This window comes from Zeus faber (assembly GCF_960531495.2).
Source record: "Zeus faber genome assembly, chromosome: 13".
Taxonomy (NCBI): domain Eukaryota; kingdom Metazoa; phylum Chordata; class Actinopteri; order Zeiformes; family Zeidae; genus Zeus; species Zeus faber.
In genome coordinates, this window is record NC_137198.1 from 16,376,485 (window position 1) to 16,400,453 (window position 23,969).

The 23,969-nt window shown below is 47.9% G+C and overlaps 1 protein-coding gene across 6 annotated transcripts in view; it reads right to left on the bottom strand.

Annotated features, from left to right (window-relative positions):
• The window catches only part of LOC307238695 (regulator of G-protein signaling 6-like), a gene marked incomplete at both ends in the record, with an annotated part of 38,592 nt that overhangs the window by 10,711 nt on the left and 3,912 nt on the right, over positions 1-23,969 (bottom strand). The gene's annotated exons all lie outside the window — the stretch shown is intronic.

Below are 23,969 nucleotides of genomic sequence, written 5' to 3' on the forward strand. Positions count from 1 at the left end.
ATTCAAATACTCAAAGCTTTGAAAAGTGGGTCAAGTCTCAAGAATTTTTAAGAACCAACGAAGAACAGTCTCTGAAAGTCCACAGAGCGGGCATTGGTTGGATACTGTCAGACTGATTACACAAATAAAAATCATTGACGACAATGGCGCCATTCTCCATCGGAGGTCACCTCTCCTTTTGAAGAGTGGAGGCTTGTAGGGAGAGAGCTTATTATTATTATTATTATTTTTTTTTTTTAAATCTAAATATTTTGTGTAATGCATTCACTTGAGGGAAAAAAAAATTGCCCTGTTATCTTCCGAATTAACGAGATAAGTTTTCATGAAAAAAATAAAAAAATAAAAATTCTGCACTGTTTTCCCGATTCAACGAGTTACGTACTGCATCCCGTTGATCCGGGAAAGCGGCGCGGAACCACCGAACAGAGCAGGACCGTTGTCCTCACTCCCTTCGGAAGCGTAGTGCATTTCAGAGCCATCATCTTGTATCCGTGAAGCATGCCATATCGGTTCGGCTGATCCTGGAGGAACACTGACATGTCCAGCAGATCAGATCAAGTCCCGAGGTGCCTCCGCAAGGCCGACAAACCACTTAAAGACGCGAATATCTCCCAATGTTTCAAACCCAAAACCGAAATAAAACTGGATTCAACCCAACAGGCGGGACATGTTGCAATCGAACCCGAGCAGGAATGAGAGATTCTGGCAGGATCACCATCCCGCTCTGTTTGGCGGTTCTGCTCTGTTTCCTCGAATCGACGACGTACGCATCGATTTAATTCTGAAAAGCAGAGCAAATTTTTTTTTTTTCCCCATGAAATTTGATCTCGTTAATTTCGGAAAAACAGCAGTTTTTTTTCTCAAGTGAATGCTTACGCTTCCATAGAATAGCAATTGCCAGCTTGGGGTAAAATAGGATGATATAAGCCTCAAGATAACAGCCTCAAGAAAAACCTTATTTTTTATAACACAGCAACTATAGTGTTTTAATGAGTCGCATATTCCAAAATAAATGACTTTATCTTCTGGCTACCGGCCAAATAAAGTCCTGAAACTCCGGTAGCTAGAAGAACTATTTATATTCTGGGCAAGATATGAATATTCATGAGGTGCGTGCTCTGAATGAGTCCTCATTGGTCGAGTCCAACCAAGTCTTTAATGGTGGAATTGGTTTTAGGAAGCCACTGTAGCACGAACAGAATGGACAGAATAGGCAGGTAAATTATCGATACATTTGAAGGCTCTTAAAAAATATATTTTTTATTATTATTTTATTATATTTATTTTTAATAGGCATATTAATTTTTCTATATATGCCAAAACATTGCTATCAAGCATTAACCTTACAAAACTTTTCTAATATTAACCAAACTATCCAAAATATTCAGTACAGCTATTTTGATATAAATAGTGAAAATAAAGTATAATAAAAATAAAATTAAAGTTTTGGCCTTTTTTAATACACCGTTAAAAGATGTCACTAAATGCATAAAATTGTGTGTACAAGTGCACCTGCACGACATCATCTACGCACGACTGAGTTACTTACTATGCAACCTGGAGACGTGAAGCTTTTATCAGCCGGCGCAGTGACCCCGGAAACTTTGCATATGGCCTCAGTTAATACACCGCAGCGAATCACACTCTCTTGAATACAGATTGATTTCTGCTGGACGACTCCATCAGACCTGGTCTACACCGACAATTAGGGGTGGGCAGATCGATACCAAAAGTATCGATACTACCGATACTACATCTCGTTTTGAAAGCGCTTTGAAGATCAATTCTAGCGTCAATACGATCGGTACCAATAGAGGGATCAGTTTCTCTCTCCAAAAGACGTAAAATTGCTTTTTTAAATTCTATGTATATATTTCTTCACATGCACTTGCTTGGTGCTCGTCACTGTTACGTGAACGCCCCTTCGCAACACCCTAGTCGGAGTGCCGTGTCCCGCATGGCCCCAGTATCGGTGTTGGTATTGACATCGATATCCATGTTGGCCATCTGGTATTACATGGTATCGGATCAAATCAAATTTTTGCAGTATCGTCCACCCCTAGCGACAATGACAACTTGCATAACGAATGCCCATAACAAGATTTTAACCACTTCATTTGAATGGGGAGTTTTTCTTTGACTTTAGAAGCGGGGGGGCATGAGCAAAAAGGGGGGGCAAAGATATGTACATTAAAACTAAAACTAACTTGATGAAAGAAGGGGTATAAGGAATAGGGTTATGGTCATATAGAGTCATACCCTCAGTATGAATTGTAATCATAGTTACAACTGAACTGGATATAAATGTCAGTGCTTGTGCGCCTGGCTGAAAATTTGAATGTACCCATCAGCCAGTGCGGTAAACATTTACACGGTAAAAGGAGCTCCACCAATCAGAGACGTTGCTGTTACACTTAGTATTAGGGTAACGTAGTCTCCATGACATCGCAAATAAAACATGTTTTTTAAAAACAAATGATTATATACATTGCGTAATAGCTATTTATAAATGTTTCAAACCTTAACATTAACCTTAATCCCAGAAACTACAAAAATACAGTTCTGCACCATTTTGTTATGCATCTTGATGCAATAGCCTCATGGGTAAAGTAATTATATTATCATAAACCTAAAAATAAAAAGAAGGTATGAGTGAAAAATGGCATGCATGTGTTATTAGAGGATAATTTGAATATAATATAATATAATATAATATAATATAATATAACATGCCCAGAGCTTTCCAAAAACAGTAGTCTGGATCTAAGAACATTCACATTATAAGTGGAATAAAATCTGATTTCTGCTTTACTTTGTCGGGTGGCTTCTGCCCGTCGAATATATACGCCGCCATCGCCACTCCCCAGTGTGCTAGAACATCACACCTCAGAGCACACCACACATCAGCTGCCAAAAATGAGGCGTGGCTCAGCTCCCTGCACCGCTCAGCCGCTCAATACGGGCGAATAAAGCAAACAGCTTCACTCAAGGACACAAGGGCACTCGTAACTACAAGAGCTGTCGGTACGGTGCACAATGTGTGCACACACACACACACACACACACACACACACACACACACACACACACACACACACACACACACACACACACACACACACACACACAAGCACTTCAGTGGTGAAAACCAGTCTGGAGTAGTGTACAGATTGGGATTGGGCAGTGAAGCCCCTAGACCTGCTCAGATATCAGAGGTCCTCAGGTCAGTGCTAGAGGTTGAGCAGCTTCAGGTAGTGCTCTGCTACCACCGCTCTACACCAGCTTAATTGTGGCCATGGACCAGGCCTGATGGAGCCATCTAACAGAAATCAATCTGTATTCAAGAGAATGTGATTTAGCGTGCGGGGGGTGTATTAACTGAGGCCGTATGCAAAGCTGCCGGGGTCACTGCGCTGGCCGTTAAAAGCCTTTATTTATGTATCCACATCGCATGGCAAGTAACTCAGTCGTGCGTAGATTGAGCCGTGCAGGTGCACTTGTACACGCAGTTTTGCACATTCAACGACACACACACATCTGGGGTGTACGTCCACATACACAGGCGCACTTTTCCTGTGTGAAAAGTGGTTCTTGCCCGTCCTCCACATTCCCAGGTCTGAGGGAAATCATTTAAATGTATTTCTAGCATCAAAGGTCAGCCACAGGAAATTAACCCCTTGACCTGACATTGTTCTGAGACAAAAGCCTCGAACAAGGTTTTTGGTGCCGTGGGCAAAAGGGGGCGAGAGAGAGAGAGAGAGAAAGAGAGAGAGAGCAGGAAAAACAACCCTTAACCCGTCACCTTTAAGGTCAACCTCATAAAGAAACAAAAGACATGTTCATTGCAAATATTTTGTGTCATTCCAGCACACAAGTGGACCCCCCACACCCTCTCTCCTTTGTATTCTCCCCTCTGCTCTCCACTATTAATCCACCAGTTTAACTGGCAGGTCCACCAGAGCCCCTTCCAGCGGCGCTGCATGTGTGTCAAATCCTCAGCCTGGGAGCCGGGGAGCAGCTTTTGAACAGTTGCACCCACGGAACCTCAGCGATTGCTGCTGGATGCTTAGTCTGCTTTTTGTCGGCTCTGGCTATCACCGGGGGAACCTGATTCCCGCAGCAATAACCACGGCTCGCACCAACAAACCATGCAGGTCCCATAGGGAGCGATTATTACACCCAAAGATGTGTTTCTTGTTTCTAAAGCCTGTTGTGATTTATGATATTTTCTGATCTTTCTTAAATGCCATAATGACGGCTTTCCCCCCCAAAAAAACCCAGAGCCCAATTCATCAAGAGACAAAGTGAAAGGCAAAGCTTTTTGATCACTTTTTCCACGTTTTGAACCGGTAATGGGCGAGGGATAGCCGGTTTAAAAAGACACAGGCACTTGTAAAGCTGTCCATATTTCTGTAATTTACTTTGCTGTCCTCACGATCAAATGCCTGGTAAAGCATCAAATAAATGATTCACACGCAGCCCCCCATAAATCTACTGCCAAGCAAGCGCTCTGGATGCATAGGGATTTAATAATATACCTACAGCGAGAGCGGCTCAGAGTGAGGCAGAGACTCAACTGCGTGGCAAGGCAATTACAATTTTCTCACCATCAGTTTGAGAGAGTGTCTGCATTTGAATTATTGAACAACCACCGTGGAAAATGACTGCCTGGGCTGATACATTTCAGAGTGGGTTAGAGGCCAAGCGAGAGCCAGATAGACAGCAGAACAGCATTGGCCACGTGCGTTCATAAATAAAGCTGTAGTATTTGAGACCCGCTTGAGTCTATGCGGGAATGCGTCAGAGCGGCGGCGGTTTCGACACGTATCCAGCGGTGCATTCCCATCGATTCCTTTCAAGGTGAAATTTCCATGCAAAACAATGGAAAGCGAGCTTTTAAATCAGCTCGATTCGATACAGCGCCCAATGACTCCACCTCCCCCAGAGACACAACACAGGAAAAGGATTAAGCCCTTTTGTTCTAGTGCAATAATGGACCTTGGACGGAGCGGCAGCGGCATTGAAAAGGAACTCATTATCTCCCTATAGGATGACAGTCGACAAGAAGCACTTGGCACGGCAGCAGAGCAAGCACCTTCTATCTCTTTGCCGTGCAGGCTAATGGTGTTTGCAGCTTGGTGTGGAGGGCTTTCTGAGAGCCCGGCATTCCTGTTCGCCAGCGATAACGGCACTTTGCCCCCCTCACCACCGCGCTCTATAAACGGTTATCAGCAGAAGGTGTGTGTTATGGTGTCGCTGTATATTTGCTTTTTGTGACGTGCGCGCGCGTGTGTGTGTGTGTGTGTGTGTGTGTGTGTGTGTGTGCGTGTGCGTGCGCGCGCGTGTGTGTGTGTGTGTGTGCATGTGTGTGTGCGCTGTGTTTGCTTGTGTGACAATTTGTCACACACAACTTGAAGAAAATACCATGCCGCTTTTAAGCTGAGGGTGTTGGACACTAACAAGCAAATTCACCGGTGTATTAAAGTCACTTACGTGTGTCAAGAGTGAGTGTGGGTTGTGTGTGTCAAGAAAGTGAAGAAAGAAAAAAGTACCCATCAAAAACAAAACAGCCCAATCCTCAGCCTAAAAGTGAAAAATGAAACATTCTAAGTTAAGGTCGGGCAGATCAAGGAAACCGAATGTTCTCCAACGTTCCTTTGAGCAGCTCAATGAAACCCAAGTCCCGTTTCTCAAAATGGCGATCGAGGAGGCTATTAAAACACGGCCCCGGCTCCAGGAGAGTGAGACCAGGCGCTGCTAAAAGATGTATCAGGCAGTAATAGGGCCATTAATGATTAAACAGTCATCAGGAGACTCAGACACACTCATCTTTGTAAAGAAAAAAAAAGACATTTGGGTCTATGAGGATAAAACGGTTTGGATGTCAAAGAGACAGACAGTGAGACTAATGTCTGACCTATTTTCCGGAGTGTGGCTGTTTCTTCTTTAAAGTTTGGTGCAAACTCCAGACACATGATTGTGCAGACTTTGCAGACTTTGCATATGTGTCTGTGTGTGTGTGTGTGTGTGGGTGGCCATGTGTGTGTGTGTGTGTGTGTGCGTTCATATGTGCCTACCGCACACATCTTAACAGATCGCGGACGCGCTTGGCTTTCGATGCCGACGTTTGAACCCCGGGACGCGAAGCTCCGCCCTCAGCTGCTCTCTTCCCGGCGCTCTTCACCTGTCGCCTAAAACTTGACAACGACCTCTGCGCCATTCCCGATGCATAATTAAGTGAGTTCCAGCTGGTGTCGGGAGCCCTGGGAGGGATGTGATAACGCTGCCTCCCGGGGAGACAGGATGGCACAGCCCCGCCGCCCCTCCACCCCCTCCACCCCCCCATCCTCCATCTCTGCCCCCCTACCCCCACCGCGCAGCCACAGACAGCTGGGCGCAGGCATGCCTAGTCACGATGCGGAGACTCCAGGAGCCCCGCGGTCCCTCAGCTTCCCTGCTCCATCCGTCAGATGAGAGATGGAGGGAAGAGAGAGAGAGAGAGAGAGAGAGAGAGAGAGAGAGAGAGAGAGAGAGAGAGAGAGAGAGAGAGAGAGAGGGAGAGGGAGAGGGAGGCAACACAACCCCGGCACAACAAACACCGCCACAACAGTAGATGTGATCACACACACCTTTTTACAGTCTTTGGGAGACATTGCCTCGGCTATTCACCTCCTATGCCTCGCGGTGTTTTCCCGGCGAATACTCGGTGACGCCCAAACGGCTTCGGGCCTCGTTGAGACGATTCTTTACCAAACTGCCGTCTCCGCGGGAGATGAACTCTTTCCAACGAACTGTCGCTCTCGCGCGGCTATTTTTTCCATTTCGCCAAAAACCTTTCTCATACGGTATAATCCCCGTAATCATTAGTGGGCCCGGATTGTTCCTGCACTAAAGTTAATTGTTGAAAAAAAACGAATGTAATCACTCAAATCCCGGCCCTCCGGTTGGAAGCCTGCTGAAGGTTAAGCGTATGGAGACGTGCGCCTCTGCATTGTTTAGCTGAAGCGTCTGGATTTACCGATCAATTCGGCGAAACGGAAACAATGCATCGTGTATATATATATATATATATATATATATATGTTCGCTTTCAACCACTGCCCAAAAGATGACGCGTTCAGTGAAGCGGGGTTTGCTTGAAAGAGTCTTCCCTCAAAGTCAAGTGGAGCCCCGGTGCTTCATCTGGAATAGACTAACACAACCGGCATTAGTGTTTTCCCCCTCACTCGAGGACCGTTAACAGTCACTCCAAATTCAAAGCCTGTCCCGACAAAACCGACCCAGAGGAGGAGAATTTGCGGGGGGGGGGGGGGGGGGGAGAGTACAATTAACTGCTGCTTGATTGCCCATCGAGCTGGACGGCCCACAGGGGGAGCGGACCGACGTCCAAAAGCATCCCGTTGTGATCCTGCGGCTTGTTCAAGAACCGATCAACACAGCGCGGCGGTGCGGACGGAGAGCTGACGAGGGTGGTTGTCTCCGAGCCAGCGGTGCGGTGGGAGCGGGGCGTGGGGCGCGGGGATTCTATCAAGGGAGACTTAAACTGATGTAAGGGGCAGATTTTGGGGACGGAGTGAGACTAAATTAAGGTAAATTGTTAATGGCTGCGTACTGAGCCTGAGGAACCGTGCAATTAAACCTGAGGTCTGTTACAGCCGGGGTTCATAACGTTTTTTACCCCGGAGGCCCCCGACGTGAAACCCAATTCATTCCCGAAACCCACCACCCCCGCTATTGAAAAGACGTCGGCAGTCGTTCTTTTTTGCCTGAATCGGTTGTATTGTCATGGTCGAGAAAGGAAGGTTTTGAGGCCGGTGACACGTTACGCATTGTAGTCAGCAATTTTGCCACCGTTTATATTTATCGTAAGTCGCTTTGGAGAAAGGCGTCTGCCGATTTACATCATGTTATGTAATGTGGGCCTCGTGACCCTGTTATCTCTGGCGACGCCCCACGAGGGAAAGAAACCCTGTCTTCCAGTGCTGGTGCGGAGCCAGACTATTTACGGCTTCAATTGAGTTTGTTGGAAGGGAGGGCTTATCTCGCTCGCTTTGCTTTAATACGGGGGGGACGGACAAACTCACTTGACATCGAAGAAATGTAAAAAGAACAGAAGGAAAGAAGGTGGGAAAAAAAAAAAAAAAACAGGGCCAGGCGAACCGTGTTAAAACAGCTGCGCACAGGAAATGATCAAAGCTGCCGTTGATGAAACGCAGCCGTCCGTTGATAGGCTTGATCGGACTTGAGTGCACGGTCTGACACAAGCTGGAATAAAAAAATTCTCAGACTGTCAGAAATGAAGGGCAATCACAAAGGACCTCGGGAGGGCCCCAAAATCGACTTTCCTGCTTTAAAAGAAAAAATAAGGCAAATCGTATCTTTCCATCTGCTCTTTCGGAGAAATGGCAGTTTAATTTTGGGGGCGTCAATTAATCGGGCACTGACCCACAAAGCCACAGCAAAGGTCGTTTGCTTCGGTCGGATTTGCTCCAGGGGAGCAACGTCACGCCGAGTGCCATGAACCCGCGAGAAACGGCTTCTGACGGCTTCCAACACCGGCCACGCTCGGACCGGCTTGTTTCCAAAAACCCAACCCAGCACCAGCTGCAACGCCTGCCGGGACGACCGCTCTGTAAACGCCGAAAGGGGAAAAAGGAAAAAGGAACGGACTGTGGCTTCGGTCTCCGTGCGCCACGTCTGTCCGGGCAGAATTGGAGAAGCCCGTTTCCTTTTTAACGTCGGGCTGAACTTCTTCTTCCGATCGCGTTTCCCTCTGTTGTCAACGACTCGGCACCTTTTTCCCCCCCCCCGGGCTCCCAGCCGAGGAGGAAATCTCGGCTTCGTTTTTTTTCCTGCCAGACCTGCAAGCTCAGGTGTAAAGCCGCTAACATACAAGAAAGGCGGCGGGGCGCGGCGGATACAGGAGAACAACAAAGCAGAGCGTGCAAGGCGAAAGACCTGTTCTATTTCAGGGATCCGAGTGAAGATGTGTCGTGTACACACACCCTCTCTGCCGCCGCCCATTGAGTGCGGGCTGCTGAAAGCCGCACTTATTCATCATTACCTCCAGAAGGAGCGGCGGGGAGCTGAGCGCTCGCCGCCTCGTGCTCGCTCGAAATAGCAGCGGTGCAAATGTCTCCGTACCTGCGTGCGGGGGCGCGGAGGGGCCCGGACCGGGAACTGACATTTTCCCGTTCCGAAGGAGGAGGGAGTCGCCGTCAGCAGTTGCCAACTTTAAAGCGTTAGATCAGGCCTAGTCAGCCGGCGGCCCCCGGGGGCCAAATGCGTCCCGCGCATCAATCTACAGTGGCCCTTTGGACAAGATAGAAGGTTAGCGCCAAATATGACGAAATGCCCTCCGGTAAAAAGTTGTTCCTGTTGTTCCGCCTATTGCCGTCCCATCCACAACATGCTCCCTCACTTTTTGTCAAGTGATTATTTGTAAATAGTCACATCACACAAGTGGGAACATATACTGTATATTGATCAATTTAGTTACAAACTGTTTCTCATTCATAGTTGAATTTAAGTGAGAAATACTTGAAATGTCTGAAAGTAATTAAAAAAAAACAATAACACAAACTGCTATGCAGAGGTGGTATAAAACAATACGAGAGATCAATATACGGGGAAACTTTTTCTTTGAGGTTGGTTCATTTTTCATTTGACTTTTCATTGTTTCACAGGTAGCGACACTGTTCCAACAACAACAAGGAGTTGATTTGTGAGCTGCTGAGAGGTTACACATCTGGCCCCCCGACAGAAGGTGGTCGAAAAGCCCCGGCATGAATCATGAGCTCCCTTTTTCTTCAGGGTGAGGGCGGAATTAAAAATGCTCTCCTCGAGCCTCTTTCGCAAAGTATGTCGGAATAAATGAAGCCGCCAAAGGCTCAAGCGAGGCAGCCGCGGCAAAACAGCCAGGGGTGCGGATTCGATTTCTCCGCTCGTTACGGCGATGCGTCCTCACGCTGGCTTTTATTTCGGGGGGTCCTTGATGAGGTAAATGCCAAATGAATTTTTCGAGGCCATCTGTCCATTGTCGGCGCTGCCGCTGTTGTCGTTGTTGTGGCTGTTGTTGTTGTTGTTGTTGTTGTTGTTGTTGTTGTTGTTGTTGTTGTCGACATTCCCGGAGGCGTGGGGGTGATGGGGTTACGGCGGGAGGACGTGACGCCGTCAAGCCCTGGTTCCTCAGCCTCGCTGGCACCACAGGCCTGAACCTGAGTCCGAGGAACGGGAGAGGAAGCATCACAGCGATGGAGAGTTAGTCCCATTGGAGAAGAGGAGGAGGAGAGGAGGAGCGGAGGGGGGGAGGAGAGGGGGAGAGAGGAGAGGAGGGGGGGGGGGGATAGGAGGGAGGAGGGGAGAGGAGAGGAGGAGAGGGGAGAGGAGGAGAGGAGAGAGGAGAAAGCAGAGGAAAGGAGAGAAGAGGTGCGGAGGGCACGAGGAGAGAGGAGGGGGGAGGAGGGAGGAGAGGAGGAGGAGAGGGGGAGAGGGGAGAGCGAACGGATTGGAGGGAAGGAAAGGGGGAGAAGAGAGGGGAGGAGAGGAGAGGAGGGGAGAGGAGAGGGGAAACGCAGGATAGGAAAGGAGCGATGAGAGGAGGTGAGGGAATAGAAGAGAGGGGAGAAAGGACAGGAGAGAAAAGGAGCGGAGGGCAGGAGGAGAGAGGAGAGGAGAGGAGAGGAAGAATGGAAAGAGGGGGAGCTGAGAGAAGAGGAGAGAGGAGAAGAGGAGGGAGACAAGGGAAGAAGAGGAGGGAGGAGCGATGAGAAGAAGGGGAGGGGAGAGAACGAGAGGAGCGGGATAGGTTAAGTGAGGAAAGAAGAGGGAGGTTTGAGGAGAGGAGGAGGAGAGGGAGGAGAGGGGGAGGAGGAGGAGAGGGAGGGGAGGGGAGGAGGAGGAGAGGGAGGAGAGGGGGAGGAGAGGAGGAGAGGAGGAGAAGAGGGAGGAGATGAGGAGGAGAGGGGGAGGAGAGGGAGGAGAGGAGGAGGAGAGGGAGGAGAGGGAGGAGGAGGAGGAGAGGGGGAGGAGAGGAGGAGGCGAGGGAGGAGAGGCAGAGGAGAGGAGGAGGAGAGGGAGGAGAAGAGGAGGAGAGGGAGGAGAGGGGGAGGAGAGGAGGAGGAGAGAGGAGAGGAGAGGAGAGGAGAGGAGAGGAAGAATGGAAAGAGGGGGAGCTGAGAGAAGAGGAGAGAAGAGAAGAGCAGGGAGACAAGAGAAGAAGAGGAGGGAGGAGCGATGAGAAGAAGAGGAGGGAGGAGCGATGAGAAGAAGGGGAGGGAAGAGAAGGAGAGGAGCGAGGGAGGAGAGGAGAGGAGAGGGATAGGTGAGGTGAGGAAAGAAGAGGGAGGTTTGAGGAGAGGAGGAGGAGAGGAGGAGGAGGAGAGGGAGGAGAGGGGGAGGAGGAGGAGAGGGAGGAGAGGAGGAGGAGAGGAGGAGAGGAGGAGAGGGGGAGGAGAGGAGGAGGAGAGGAGGAGAGGAGGAGGAGAGGAGGAGAGGAGGAGGAGAGGGGGAGGAGAGGAGGAGGAGAGGGGGAGGAGAGGAGGAGGAGAGGGAGGAGAGGAGGAGGAGAGGGGGAGGAGAGGGAGGAGAGGAGGAGGAGAGGGGGAGGAGAGGGAGGAGAGGGAGAGGGAGGAGAGGGAGGAGAGGGAGAGGGAGGAGAGGGAGGAGAGGAGGAGGAGAGGGAGGAGAAGAGGAGGAGAGGGAGGAGAGGGGGAGGAGAGGAGGAGGAGGAGAGGGAGGAGAGAGGGGCAGGAGAGGGAGGAGAGGAGGAGGAGAGGGAGGAGAGCAGGAGGAGAGGAGGAGGAGGAGAGGGAGGAGAGGGAGGAGATGGGCAGGAGAGGGAGGAGAGGGAGGAGAGGGGGAGGAGAGGGGGAGGAGAGGGAGGAGAGCGGGAGGAGAGGGAGGAGAGCAGGAGGAGAGGAGGAGGAGGAGAGGGAGGAGAGGGGGAGGAGAGGGGGAGGAGAGGGGGCCACATGAAGCAGGTCAGCTGTCAGTCGACCTGACTGTCATTCACAGACGATTTGGGCGAAGGAGACGATGACATAAGATGAATATTATCCCAAATTCAGGAAACTCCATCCACCTCCGTCCTGCTTCTCAGCGTAACATGATCATTGTAACATCAACATAATTAAAGAACCAAAGCAAAAGACGGACTCGATTTTTTTGTCGACCGCCCCGTTCAGTGATTGAGTAATTGCACGGAGTTGTGTGCACTGTGACGTCATCATATCCGTCCATGTGACCACGGGCGATGGGAGGAAGCGTCTTTTGGGAATACGAGACGCCTTCTCCGGTTACCGCTAAACGATCCAGCCGGTCCCTGAACACACACACACACACACACACACACACACACACACACACACACATCCAGAACCGAGGATCTGTCCCACAGCATCATTAGCGAACTGTTGAATGGATTGAATGGACTGACTGTGTGTGTGTGTGTGTGTGTGTGTGTGTGTGTGTGTGCGTGTGTGTGTGTGCGTGTGTGTGTGTGCGTGTGTGTGTGTGTGAGAATTTGGGCTCTTATAGGCGGGATGTACTTTGCTGCTAAACGGCTCATCATATCTTAATCCGCTTAGCAACCGTCTTGATTTAAAGAAATATTTCCCTCTTTCCCCTTGAATTCTTCATTCCGTCAGACACTCTGCTCCTCAGTTACATTTGCACAAACCACCGTTATGTAAATTTTGACAGAGTGGTGTGTGTATGTTTACTGTCAATTTTACTTTTTTGGTGTATAGGCTTTACCAACTTTTGGTTTATATTTTAAGGGTCGTGTTTGATGTCAGGTTTATTGTACATTCGTTTTTCTGCTTCACTCCGTATTATTCATTTTTGGACATGACCTTTTATTTTGTTTTATTGAATTGCTCTTATTTTTAGGTTTTACCTGTTTATCATTAGGTTTAGTGTATATTTTCTACATTTTCCATGTCATGCATTTTTCTTTCATCCCTATTTTTATTGTTTCGTTTTAATACGGGGATGATGAAAGCATCTATCTATCTATCTATCTATCTATCTATCTATCTATCTATCTATCTATCTATCTAACAAATTCCTCCTGAACATCTTTCAGGAGAGGAGGAGAGAAACGCCTGTGAGTGTGTGATCCATTTTTTTTGCGTGTCTTCTCCCGGTTCCCTGCCATAGTAATCCTTTATTTCCATTTTTTCTTTAAATTTCCTTTTACTCTCGAATGTTTTGCTTTTGCTCGGACGCAATCAGTGAATAACAGCGCGGACCCTTGACCTTTTCAGAGACACACACATGGATTTCCTGTCACGGTGTAACGGAGGATTTGATAGCTCCGCCGTGTATCATTACTCCGCCCCGCCCATCCTGCTTCCCTTATGGCCACACACACACACACACACACGCGCACACACACACACACACACACACACAGAAACACACATAGGTATAGCTGTTTTACAGATCATCATTAATGCAGGTGTGTCCTTTCAAATCTTTCAATAAATACACATGCACACTCAGGCGTGGCACATACATGCACACAGGCACAAATACACACACACACACACGCACACAGTGTTGTAATGGTATTAAAGTTAGGTCAGAGTAAATACACCTGGTAAGTGAGGACCCATGTTTATGGTGCACTTCAAAACCATAACATAATTCGGAGACCGGTCCTTACAAGTACAGTAAAACACACACACACACAGACACACACACACACACACACACACACACACACACAAACACGAATGCACGCACGCACGCACACACACACACACACACACACACACACACACACACACACACACACACACACACACACACACACACACACATTTTTGTACTGGTATCAAAGTGAGGTATAACTAAATACACCTGGTAAGTGAGGACCCATGTTCCTCGTGCACTTCTAAAGCAAATTAATTGTCAATTCGATGACTGGTATTGTAAAAGAAACAGACAGACACACACACACAAAAACACACACACACACACGCACACACAAACCCATGGTGATACACAATACAGGTGTAGGTGTTTTATCGAGTCATCTAGAAAAACCCTTTAAAACCAGATTAGTTGGGACTTTGTAGAGTGCCAATCTCGAAGATTTTGTGGTGTGTGGTCAGGCACCGGCTGCGGACGACAGCGCGGTTCCCTTTCCCGCGGTCGCCAAGCTGCCTCGAATCGCCCCTATCAGCGCCCGCGTGGGCGCCGGAGATTTCTTAATGCCTTGTCTGTCTTGCAGAGGGGGTTCGCCACACGGGCTTGTCAGCAGCCCAGCAGCGGAATGACATTCCTCCTTCACCCGAGACGATCATAATTATCATCATCATCATCATTATCATCATCATTATAATTATAATATTCATCATTATCATTTGTGATTGATACTTGTGGCCAGCATACCTTCTTGTTCAAGGTTACAATAAAATCTCTCGCCATGTAGGCGTACCACGGCCGGGAAAGACTCCGTCTCCCTCGCTAAACCCTTACCTGCGTGCAGAGACACACCACAATTTTCATGTAAATAAATGTCTGTTAAGTCCCTATCTATGTCCGAATGAAGGAACACAAAGGTGTTGGAGCCGATGGCCCACTCATGAAAGCCCTTGCCTTTGCAGTATTCTGCTTATTAAGAACCGGGTGTCTGTGGCTTTCCTTTTAGGGGCGGCGGACGTCACTCTGACAACGCGGGACTAAGTGAAAAGTCCTGTTCCGAAGGAGGAGAGCAGGAGGTGGAGGGAGGTGTCTGGCTCGTCGAAACGTGCCCCGAGGATCAGCGGTGGGGGGAGCTGGAACCTCAAACCTCAAACCAGCTGTCGGGTCGTTAGAGAGCGACTGCACATTAACCACTAACAGTGCGCCGTTTACTCACGGAAAACACACACGCACGCAAAAACACACACAAGCACACTTAGTCATAGTACATACTGTATGTGTGCAAATGTGTGTGTGGGAAATTTGAGGTCGCTGCTGTGATAAGCGAGGGTGATTGTTCTCGCCGGATGACAGACAGCTCATGGCGACATAAGCGGAGGAAAGCGATATCGAAGTATAAGTACTCTTGTGACCGTACTGAGTTACATTTTCAAGTATATGTACTTGCATTAGCAGGTAAGTATATTCCGTTTCAGAGACTTTCAACTTTTGCCTTTTTATTCTGCTACAATTCCATAACACAGTTATTTAAGTTCTTTTTTCTTTTTTCTTTTTTCTTTTTCTTTTTCTTTTTATAAAAATAGGATTTATATTACAATAAAAGCTAAATAATAAAGCCAAAGCGAAAGCAAAAGCAAAAAATAAATAAATGCGGGACTGGATCTGTCCAACTCCTATTTAGCATTGCTCATCAATGATTCATTCAGTCCATAAATTACTGACACCACCAATATTATTCTTGTTGTTGTAACTTGTGATCAGGATCTGCATGCAACCTCTTAGGTACTTTGACATAAGTATACTGTACTGTAGATGTCAATTTGGTATTTTCACTTCTACTCCAGACATTTTGTGTCAGGGAGTCAGAGGACGACCTGTTACTGAGAGCAAGAGCTCTGAGCACTTCTTCCACCACATGCTGACGCAGTCTTGCATCAAAAAATGAGGACCAGAAGACATGAGGATGACCAGAGGATCTGAGGAGGACCCGGGGATCTGAGGAGGACCTGGTGACCTGAGCTGGACCTGAAAAAGACCTGATGACCTGAGGAGGCCCAGAGGAGCTGAGGAGGACCAGAGGAGCTGAGGAGGACCAGAGGAGCTGAGGAGGACCAGAGAATCTGAGGAGGACCAGAGGGTCGGAGGAGGACCAGACGACCTAATGAGGACCAGGGGATCTGAGGAGGACCAGAAGACCTGAGGACAACCAGAGGACCTGAGGAGGACCAGAGGATCTGAGGAAGACTAGAGGACCTGAGGAGGACCAGAGGACCTGAGAAAGAGCTGTGCAGGACCAGATGACCTAAGGACGACCTAAGCAGGACCTGAAGAGTAGCTGTGCAGGACCAGAGGACCTGAGGAGGCTCTGGCCTTTGTCACGCCGCCCCCCTCTCCACCCCCTGCCTCAATTATTACCCTCTAACAGTCTTTTAATTTGAAACTAATCAGCCCCTGATGCGGCCGGGGGCGGCAGCGGAGATCGAATCGCAGCTCAAAAACAAGTGTTCCATAATCGGATCTGTCACGGAGCGGCAGCATTACCGTTAAAGCGGCTCTGTTTTTTATCCGGGCGTGGCACTGATACATTCAATAAATAATACTGAACAGATATTATAGATTTTCTCTTTACCGCCCCGCGTTCCCTGCTGCGTTGATTGATTATCGTTAACGTGGAATCAACGGGGTGCGGCGCAGCAACCGAGGCTTGACTTGGCTCATTAATCTTTCATTCTCTCAACTTGGAGGAGCCAAAAATGAATCATCTATTAGATCTGAAAATGCTAGAAAATTGCAATAATAACCGGCCGCGCGCCCGCCCGGGCCCCGTAAATTATTGAATGGCCTTCCTCGAAAGGAACGAGCCAAACTTTGCGGTCTCGCATTCACTTGGACTGTATTTCAAAATGATTTGGAGCGGCGTTTTTTTTTTTTTAATTTTGGTGCTTTTTGCGCTCTCTGGCAGCACGGTATCTACCGGTGACAGACGCTTATAATTCAGCCATCGTTTGTGTAGGTGAATCGCTCGGCTGTACCCGCCTCGGGACTTTGAACATCCCAATTATCCTGCTATTTCTCCGACGAAAGAAAATGCTCGCGGCACTTTTTCGGAGAGAAAAAAAAAAAAAAAAAAGGCGAGAAAAGGAAAGATTGAAATATGTTCTTTCACCAAACAGGGAGGAGGGGATTTTGCGCTGGGAATTACAGACTTGGAACGAGAGAAAGGACAAATATTGAGCTTTGAAACATCAGCGTCTGCCCGGCAGCACAAAAATAAATCCATTTTCTGTTATGCAAGTGCATTTACTGTATGTTGGTTTAGATTCTGACGTGTCGTTAAATTTGAAGGGGGAGTGAACGCTGCGTTTGTTTTCCAACGTGCCATTTGCTTTGTTGACGGTAACGTCAGTCTGAGCTGCCACAGGCGGGGGAATTAATTATTATTGTATCATCGTATTGGGGTCTTTTTTTTTAATTGAGCGGCTAAATGTCAATCTTGAGCTCAAGAATGCGGTTCAGCTAGCAGTCATTTTAGTAAAAAAAAAATAGGAGAAAAGAGGATTAGGCTTTTCACAATGTCACCCTGAGAAGGGGGAGGTGCTTCTCTATCTTCCACTGTATGAAGCTAGTTCATATTTATAATGTACACCCTATATACCCATAACAATCATTTATCCTGTGCATGTCGCATTTTTTATATATTTTTATATTTTTATACATCGGACTATTTCAGTTTTATATTTTCTCGGGTATCTTTGGACTTTTTGTATATATTTGACAATTTACTTAAAAAAAAAATTACATTTTTTTTATTCATTTTTTTACTTCACTCTTTTTTTCTATTTTATTACTATGATTCTCCCTTTTTTATGACTGTGAAGATTTATTTTTATCTTATTTTTTTGTGCTAATGGTGTGCAGTGTCACGCACCAAACATTACCAGAACAAATTCCTAGTTTATGTAAATGTACCTGGTGGAACAAACTGATTCTGGTTCTGGTTCTGGTTATCACAGGGCCCTATTCACATGCGAATCACAATGAGCCATCAACATAAATATTTACAGCCTGTGTACTGTCACGGTTACCACAATTGAATTCCATGGCCTAGTTACACTGCACACACACACACACACACAGACACAGACATACACACACACAAACGCACACACGCACGCACGCACACACGCACACACTCACACACACACACTCACACACACACACGCACACACGCACACACTCACACACTCACACACACACACACACACACACACACACACACACACACACACACACAGACGTTTAAAGCTTTGCTTGGACCAGTTGGTTTTGTTTGGGAGAATTCTTCAGTCACGCAGATAAAATGTAAAACGGGGCGATGGTTGGTAGTCTGCGTGTGTGTGTGTGTGTGTGTGTGTGTGTGTGTGTGTGTGTGTGTGTGTGTTTGTGAGGTGTGTCTAGTTTGTAGTGTGTGTGTGTGTGTGTGTGTGTGTGTGTTGTGTCTCTAGTGTGTGTGACAAATGAATGACATTCTGAGGCAGCGAAGAAAGGGCCAGTGCACTTTTGCGAAGATATGGGAGCAATATTGAGGCGCTGCAGAGCCTCGTACCACCCAGAGCAACGGCTGGGCTCAGAAAACAAAATCCTCCATGTTGCTAAATGTGCATATGCTCCCTAATGGCTAAAGCCGCTTGGAGCGTGGGAATATCCACGGAAGCTTCCGCTCATGTTACCACCCTATTGCAGCATCATCTGACCTACTCTCTCTCTCTCTCTCTCTCTCTCTCTCTCTCTCTCTCTCTCTCTCTCTCTCTCTATCTCTCTCTCTCTCTCTCGTTCTTATCGATTCTGATTTTTCTTATTAGCTAAAAGCTTCCTTTTCCGTCCCTTTGTGAAGAATAATATCCACAGCGGGAGAAAGCAATCATTACATTCCTTCGTTCCATTCAGTTGGGTGGACGTCGAAGGGGCGACCGATTGAATCCCACGGTGGCGGGGGTGAAATGGAAGGTGAAGTGTGACGAACATTTGCTTCACTCTGGTATTTTAAAACCGCGTCATTATCCTTTTGATCGCTGAGCATCAGAGTCTTTTAACTTTAAACTTCAGCCTCAGCCGGGGCAACGGCGCCCCGATCGCCCCATTAGGTTGCCCCCGTAAGGCTTAGGTTTTCCTTTAAAACGGAGCCCGTGTGCAGTCTCTGTGTTTTTTCCTCTTCCAAGGTGTCTTCTCACCCAGTCAATCAAAGCCGCCAAGTCTTTTTTATTGATCCGTCCGCCGCCGTATGAGTTATCGACGAAACAATTGGGGGTCGGAATGGGATTCGGCACACGGCGAGGTCCGCCATGACGACGATCATATTATTTTCAAGCTTTTGACATGAGAGCGTTCACCGTCAATGACCGATGACAAACCCTCCCTTACGATACAACTTCGGCGTCTGAGCCGCCTGCGTCCTCGCGGTGTGGAATGAAGATCGGGTGGATTGGGCGGGACTTCCCTGACCGCGTAGGAAGGGACGCTCTCTCTCTATGAAGGGACAGATTCCTGAGAGGGGGCAAAACAGCCCGGGGAAAGACGGGCGGCATCTGTCCGACAGTCCGGGGGTCGCTTTGAGCTCCGAACGGGCAAACATGTTATTGGAATGCAGGTCCATGTTCGCTGAGGAGCCGAGGGGCAGGGGAGCGGAGGGGTTGTGGGGCGGAGGGGTGGAGGGGTGGAGGGGCGGAGGGGTGGAGGGGCGGAGGGGTTGGTACGGCCGGTCCCTCTGAGGGCTGTTCAGTCAGATGAGCTGGCCGTAGTGATTAACATTTGGTCCCGAGTGACTCATCGCGGCTCCCTCCTCAACTGAGAGGCAATTACAGAGAAGAACCACCGCACCATAGGAGCAGTCCACCCGGCCCCACAGTCTATTCATCCGTCCGTCCATCCATCCATCCATCTATCTATCTATCTATCTATCTATCTATCTATCTATCTATCTATCTATCTATCTATCTATCTATCTATCTATCTATCTATCTATCTATTTATCTAATGTGATGGTAAACAGGGTTGGTGCAAAGCGACGTTCGCAGATGGTGATGTAATTGCATCAATAGGGTTTGCTCAAAGAACAGCCATGATCGACAAAATCCATTTACAACCTCGCTCGTCTGACGAGCCGTAAGCTGCACGGAATTACACCCTCCGTCTTTGTGGGCGGTAATTAACAGTCATTTGAATGTCACGTTTGACTCACGACGCGGTGCGTAAGCCCGCGTCGCTTTCTGTCTGTTGTTTCCCCCCCCGATCGTGGGGAATTTGTACGGTACCTCCGTGGGGTGGGGGGCTCTAGTGAGGCGTGCGAAAATTACAAAATAAAAAACACAATGTGAGTCCTAAAATGGTGGCAATTAAACGTTTTCCATCTGATAAAAAAAATCCACGCTCGAGGACTTCTTTTCGCTTCTTTTCATCACGAGTCGTACGGCCAAGAAACACGGGCAAACAAAACGCCTTTGCCGTGGAAAAACTGATTGCGCCGACAAAATGACCGTCTTTTCTTCCATTATGGAGGGAGAGGGAAGCGCTTCTGGACAAAGTCTCCAGACGTTGGAACGTTTGAAGTCTGAGTTGTTGCTGAAATACAACATTTAGTATAACCTCCCGGGTGCAGCATCAATCCCTACCTACATAGACACAGCATAGAACTCCATCGAACACGCTCCCTGGGCTAAAAATAACTCCCATTTCACTATTTACATACAAAGTTGTGTTCGTCTCGTCTGCGACAGAGTTGAAGGAATGGGATGAGCAAAAATATATTTGGCCGTAATGGCCGGCTCTCTCTTTCTGCTGCAGCGCCGTGGCTGGACCTGACGGTCGAATGCAGCTGTCGAACGCGTCAACGCGGTGATTTGAGACCGGTCGGCCGTAGAGAAATAGCCCGTTTAAACACAGACTTCCCTCCAAAAAAATAAAAAATTCCAAAATCGGGTATCGGTATTTCCTTGTTCCATCAGTAACCATCAGGCCTTGAGGATTGACATTGTGAGAATTTCATTTTCGTTCTCGACTTCTGTGAAAATGACGGCTTCAAATGGCATTAAATGCAATTAATGTCAATATATAGTGAAGCAGAACTTTGCATTGGACAGTAACGGATCTAAAATATCATGTCGTGTTTTTTAAGAAATTGCAATACTGAATTGTAACACTCACCAAATCAAAATACGAAAAGAATTAGAAGACATATTGAGTTGGCAGTTAGAAATCCTTGTCACGCTGAACTGGAAGGTCGGCACCGGTTCCCAACCCTGAATATCACAATAAAGGAAATAAACAGTCATCCCGGGGCGGATATTTCATTTCACTGTTGAGGGGGGATGGTGGGATGGTAGGGGTAATAAAAAGAAAAATTTCTCAAGAGCAATTCCTGAAGGGCACACTGACGGTTCTGCCAAGATTAAAGTTGTATTAAATGTACAGTACATAGAGGAAATCCTTATTACTAGTATACATACTGGATTATTGATAGGGAAATAACATAAGGGTTGTACAGCATGCAGGTTCTTTACAGTGTAGCAGAGAAGCAACACCCATTAATGAATCACCCGTTTTCCCCGAGAAGCAGATCCCTAATGTTTTGCCGTCAATGTGTAAGAGTCCAGAAAGCCAAGAAGCCTGCCAGAAACGTACTTAATATTTAAACTTCAGTGTTTGCTGTAATGATGTATTTTTCATGAATTAAGTCTTATTTCCACGATCATACATTATACGTTCGGTAAGAAAGAAATTATAAGCTTAGAACCCAATTTCATAGGGTAAGTTCATCTTAAATATTATATTATAGAAATGTTTCTGTCGCCATCGACAAAAGACAAAGTATCTAGGTATGAAAACCTGCTTTTTAAAATTCAACCATTACATTTTTTAATTCAATCCTGTATGGTAAATACACGCCTGGCATTTGTAACAAATCAAACTGCTTGAAAATCGGTCGAAAATTTGGCGAGTTATGATGAATGTAATAGTGGATGGACCTCCTGCCTCCGTAGACATACAGTACATACATTAGGAGACACGGCTGCCACATAACAATATGCCGCGTTGATGCACAAGATTCACCTAATGCGTGTGGGTTGGCGGTGGACCAAACCACTGTGAGGCATATGAGGGGGGGACGCAGTTCTTCGAAACTTAAAAAAACCCATTGTTTTGCGTCTATAATTCACACAAGTGCTTTAAATGCATATCATTATATTATTTCAAATGATATAGTAATGTAACAACGCTATATCGAGGGGGGCAGCTCTTTGTTTTTCCCAGATAGGAGGGCTCCTCCCGCCGGTAACTTCCACCCCTGCAGCCATCACCGACACAGCCTGGTAGGAAGCAACTTTCTCGCAGATTCTATTACACGTCAAACCTGATTGCAATTAGCTTTGTTCGATTGTTATGTTAATTCCCGGCATCCTCCTCTCAGAGTGCGGCGAGCTCGTGCAGCTACTCAGAGGTTACTCTCAGGGTGTCCCGGACGGGTTCCATTCGGGCCTCCCGCCCGACAATAAGTACGAGGCTCCGGGGGGCTTAAGGGGCCGTACGGAGCTGGGGCAGGGCCGTGCCAGCCCGCCCCTCGCTCCCTTAATGCCAAGCTCCCCATTAACATCGCCCTATTAATACGTTTGCCGCCCCACGCCTGAGAGGCCTTTCAAATGGGTTCCTCTAAGTGCGCCTGCAGAGGGGGGGACGGGGGACGGAGGGACGGGGAGGAAGGGCGGAGGCGCCTTGGCAAGGCAAGACTTCCTTTGCCGCAGCAAAGCCCTTTATTTCAGTCACAGCTCCTCTCTATAGCTGATGTGAATAATCCTGTCAACATAGTGCGTGGGCTGCCAACACGCTGTGAATTATCCAATTATTTGTTTTTCAGCTGACTTCCAGGATTTTCACATGTTGGTTCATCCGCTTAACTGTGTGTTTGCTGGGAAAAAAAAAAAAAAAGGAATGTCCAATACACTCAGCGGACAATGGCAGCGGTACATTATATAAGCAACAGCTGTCAGTGTTGTTTTATCTCATTGAGCCAACCAGAGAAGCAACCCACACTGGCACTTAGCGTCGGGGAGGGGGGCAAACGGGCCCCAGCGTGGCCCCGGACGGCGCGTCCCAGGAAGGCGCCTCAGATAAGGGCTCCCCACAGTGAAGCAATTCATACTTGATAAAGTGCTGGAAGATGCCGCGCTCGCAGCGGCTCCGAGGTGATCCATCTGGGCCGCTTATCCTAAGTGCATGCGCCGGTGGCGGACAGGGCTCCAAGGACACCTCGGACGGACCACAGAGAGGGGAGATATATACGCGCCGCGGACCCCCACGGGGCCCCACGGGCTCTTCACAACAAGTGGGGAGCGCGACTCAAGGACGGCGACAGGAGTGCCTCCTTCTGACTCGATGGGGCCAGAACTCATCCCGTCCTTCTCCGTCACTCCGTGGGGACGTGAGATTCATCATCCTTCCAGCAGCACGAGTCAGGTGTGACACGACAAGTTAGTCATCGGTGGCTAAAGCTGCTGCAAATGAAGCCTTATTATAGAATATCACAAAATGCAAAATGGAGGACGCTGTATGTCCACGTCAATTGGATATAACCGTGGATTTTATTTGGCCATGGCTATAAAAAACGCCTTTATTTGTGTTGACTCCCTCGTTCTTCTCCTCTCACCACCAAACTACCGATAAAAACAACCCCGAGACGGGAATAATTGTGTTCATTATGAATAAAAGCAAGGACGGAAATGAAGTCCCGGTAGACGAGATATCTTTCTAAAGATGGAACTCTCAAAATGAGCTTCAATTATTAATGAGAACTTTTATAATTAAACAGGATAAGCGTGCGTGCGCGCGGCGTGTGGACGCGTGCGAGTCGACAACAGCGGAGTATTGGCGCCGTTTCGTGCCGCGGAGGAACCACAAGGTCACCTCACCTTTGAAGGCGTTCGGCCCAACACACAAGCAACTCTCAACTTTCATTTGAATTGGTAATTTGACAGTTTTTAGAGCGCGAACAGTGCACACCCCAAAGGCCATTAGCAGTCTTTTCCTTCTTTCGGCATCGCTTCATTATCAATTTTTGCCGACTACAGGCTCCAGAAGCCCGCATCAAACGGGAGCTTCGTACGACGCGGGGCGCTCGGACACGCCCTGCCTCGAGGCTTCAGCGGGCTGGCGAGCGGCGTCCAATCAAACGCGTTCACTGCCACTTGAGCGTCCCAGGGGTCGAACAGGCGCTTTGACGAGTCCTCTGGCAACCATTGGATGTGTGTGTCCAAAGCAAGCCGGCC